Genomic DNA, 4,148 nt, shown 5'->3' with positions numbered 1-4,148 from the left:
AAGAAAATAAGTTTCCCATGTGTTATGTGGTCTAGTTGTTGGGAAAATTTGCAAATGTGAATTTTGACTTTATTTGCAAAATCTCTCTGAAATTTGTAAAAATGGGCATAACTTTTGCATACTAACTCGGATGAAAAAGTTTTTTATATGAAAAATCATCCACTCGAAAAGTTACATCCGAATTTACGGGGCTTTTAAGATCTAGAGTGAAAAAAATAAAAAAAATTCAAACAGTGGGCAAACTGTGGTCAAACAATGGTCAAACTAATTATTCTAGAATATTAGTGTTACTAAATAATTATTTCAGTTATTTCAATTTTGGTCAAATCTAGTCAAACTGTGGTCAAACCGTGGTCAAACTAATTTTTCAAGAAATATTAGTGTTACTAAGTAATTATTGTTTTTTAAAACAATAGTTTCAAAATAAAACTATGAAATGTGTCACTTCATGCTCAAGCAAAATTCCTGAAGGTTAATAGGATTGACATCTTAGTATTGTCAGGAAAACAACAAGTGCAGACTTGGAGCGAGGTAGAATAGAACCCGGAAGTTAAGCATGCTCAGGCTGGGGGAGTGGGAGGATGGGTGACCGTTCGGGAAGTTAGATGATTTGGAATGATGAGGGGTGATTAGAGGATAAATTGAGAAGTGATGAGGGGTGGTGATTACAGACTAGAGGTTAAAATAATTCAGAAATTTGAAAATAAAAAAAATTCAAAAAAAAATTCAAAAAAAAATCATAAAATTTCCTTTAGTCCCGGTTGGTGTTACCAACCGGGACTAAAGGTGGAGCTCCACGTGGCCGCGCCCTTTAGTCCCGGTTCTGGATTGAACCGGGACTAAAGGGAGAGGCATTAGTACCGACCCTTTAGTCCCGGGACCCTTTAGTCCCGGTTCCAGAACCGGGACTAAAGGCCCTTATGAACCGGGACTGAAGGCCCTTTTTCTACTAGTGTCATCTTGAACTGCGCCGACTGGTCTGACAGTCGGCTGCTGGGGCGGAGGCGGAGGCGGAGGCGGCTGCCCAGCAGGCGGGGGAGGCAGAAGGCCGTCTCCCTTGGCGATCCTAGTGAGCCAGTGGCAGTTCCGGGTGGTGTGGTTGGACGGCTTCACGCCGCTGTGGAACTTGCAAGGACCATCGAGAGTATGCTCGTAAGAGAAAGCCGGAAACCAGTTGGACTTGCCGCCTTTTTGTCGCTTGGGCGGAGGCTGCCTCTCCGGCTACTGGTCTTCGACTGTCGCCACCTGCTAGCTGTTGGAAGCCGGCTGTGGGGCCTTGCGCTTGTGGTCGTTCTGCTGCTGTCGCCGACTGGCGTCTCCAGCCGGAGTTCTAGGAGCCTGAGGGGCCACTTTGCCAGTCGTACTAACTTGAATCTCCGCCTTCATGGAGGAGTCGGCTGTGGCGTATTTGTCTGCTATGATCAGCAGCTCGTCTAGGGTCTCTGGCTCGTCGTAGAGGAGCTTGTGCTTGAGGAGGGTGCCTTCTCTGCACCCGGCGGTGAAGTACTCGATAGCCTGCACCTCGTGCACGCCCTCGCAGGAGTTCCGAAGCTCGGCCCAACGCGTGAGGTAGTCGCGAGTTGACTCATTGGGGCCTTGCACACACAAGGAAAGCTGGCGAGGCTTGGGAGGTCGCTTGTATGTGCTTGTGAAGTTGCGGACGAAGGCGTCGGTGAAGTCGACCCAGCTCTTGATGTTGTGGGGCCTTAGGCTGTTCAACCATGTTCGGGCCGTGCCCTGGAGCATGAGAGGAACATATTTGACGGCAACACGCTTGTTGCCGTTCGCTATGTTGACGGCCGTGGAGTAGTCAACCAGCCAGTCCTCCAGCTTCACGAAGCTGGTGTACTTGGGCGTGTCTCGGGGGAGCGTGAACCCATTGGGAAAGGGCTCATCTCGGATGCGGGGTACGAAACAGGGCGGGCCCAACTCGTCTTCTTCTTCCAGCGCCAGGGATCGGTGGAGTCGGTCGATCCAGTGGCGTGCGTCATTTTCCCCGACTCCCTCTCGGCGGCCAAGGCGGTCTCCGAGATTCGGATGCTCAACAAGTGGTGGGGAGACTCGCCTTTCCTTGTGAGGAGGAGGAGGCAGATAGTCGTCCCACCGTTCCACTGCTCTTGGGCGGCCGTCTCGGTCGCGCTCGATGGTGATGTGAGTCTGACTATGGCTGACAGCCGGATCCTTGTCTTTTCTTCCACGGACGCCGCCAGTCGGCGTCCGTGACGTCGCGCCTTGGTCTCGGCGGGGAGGTGGTCGTCATTCTGCCGTTGCGGCGCCTCTGTGCGGCAGCCGGCCTCATTCTGCGCGGCAGCCGCATCGAGGAGCCGCTGGATTCGCTCCGTCATCAGGCGGCGCTCTTCTCCCTCGAAGTTGTCCAACTCATCAGCCGCTGCCTGGGAGGCTCGGATGTTCTCTGCAGGCGTGGTATACACACGGCGATTGGCCCCGAACAGCTTGGCGATGGCCACGCCGCGCTGCTGGACCGCGCCTAGGCGGCTAGGCCTAGTTGGGGCCGGCGAGCCGCTCACAGCGCGATCCATCTCACGCTGGTAGGCTTCTGACAAGTGTCTCATGCTTGCCAGCTTCTTCGCGCCTTCGACTAGCTGAAGGCGACGCGCCTCCAGCGTCTCGGTGTCAGCGTCTTCTGGAATGGGCGCGGTCAGGTCTTGCAGTGCCGCATCGAGTGGGTCATGAGCTCCGCCGTCGGAGTGCTCGCCATGACCGATGACGAGCACCTCTGTGACGGTGCTGTCGCCGCTCTCCGCGTGAGGGAGCGGCTCGTCGTAGACCACCATGTTGGTGGGGAACGCGTCGAGCGACGCAGTGTCGGAGTCGACCAACATCGGGTCGGTGGAGCCTACGGACTCCGGGTCCACGGCAGGCTCGCCGGCGACGTGGAGTTGATCAAGGAGGCCCGCGAGGAGGCTCTCGGGGCCACCCATGCCTGCGTCGGATGCAGGCTCGTCGGAGAGGCGAACCTCGCCAACAAGTTCAGCGAGGCAGCTGGCTGCGCAGGCGATCTCAGCACCGTGCAGCGCGTCGGCGCAGACTCCGTCTAGCATGCCGGGCTGGCTGCGCTCGCCAGGGAGGAAAAGGGTTCCCGTCCAGAGCAGGTCTCCGAACGACGGTGCACCTCGCCCCATGGTGGGCGCCAAATGTCGGGGTTGGGTGCGACATATGCCAAGGGATGGCTTATCATGGTGGGGGCGAGTAGAACATCACCGGTGCCTGGAAACGGGATGAGGCGAAGACATGCACACCGGCGAATCTTACCCAGCTTCAGGGCTCTCCGAGGAGATAACACCCCTACTGCTGCTTTGCGGGGTCTCCTCATGATCACTATGGCAAAGTGTGTACACGGTTGCTCCTTGAGCTATTTCCTGGAGGTAGGACAAGGCAAGGCTAGCTCTCTCCTTCCTATATGATCTGGTCTCATGCTAATGGATTCGAACCCTTTGCATGGGGGCCCTGGGGGCTTATATAGGCCTACCCCCAGGGGTACAATGGTAATCCGGCTGGGCGCGGGTCCCATCCGTTTGTCTCTCAGGCCGCCGTCTTCTCCGCCGACTGCTGGGGCCCGCCGACTGGTGGGCCCCGCCGACTGGCCCGGTATAGAGCCGACAGGCCATGTCCGCTGCGGGCGGGTCTTGCCGGCTGCGGATTACTGTAGCCGTGCTTCTAATGATGCTGGCTTGGTCATGGGGACATGGCAACAGTGCTGCCGCCTGACGGGGCGATCACTGTTGCCATTCCCCATCTTGTCTGGTTAATGGCGTGCGGGGCCCGCGGGAGGGGCTAGCCGACTCCTGGAGGCCGACTCCCACTAGGTCCGACTGGGGGGACTCTTGCCGTCTTTTGGACCCCCGCTGACTGGTGGGACCCATCATCTCTGGGTCGTACAGACAGGCCATCGTGGGCACAGGGTTCCGCCCGCTGGGGCTGATGTCAAGGCTGGCATGGCAATAGTGTCGCGCCGGACGGAGATCTCCTATGGTACGGCATACTGTGGCCATGCCTGCCCTTGGTAAGGGGCAGACGTGGACTTTACTGAGGCCACGCCCCGTCCCATCCCTCCTTACGAGAGCATGAGGTGGTTGGAGTCATGGGCCGACTCCCCATAGCCGGCTTCTAGAAGCCGCCAGCTAGGA

Source organism: Triticum aestivum, chromosome 5A (assembly GCF_018294505.1).
Source record: "Triticum aestivum cultivar Chinese Spring chromosome 5A, IWGSC CS RefSeq v2.1, whole genome shotgun sequence".
Lineage (NCBI taxonomy): Eukaryota > Viridiplantae > Streptophyta > Magnoliopsida > Poales > Poaceae > Triticum > Triticum aestivum.
The sequence above is the reverse complement of the archived record's forward strand: the minus strand, read 5'-3'. Positions refer to the sequence as shown.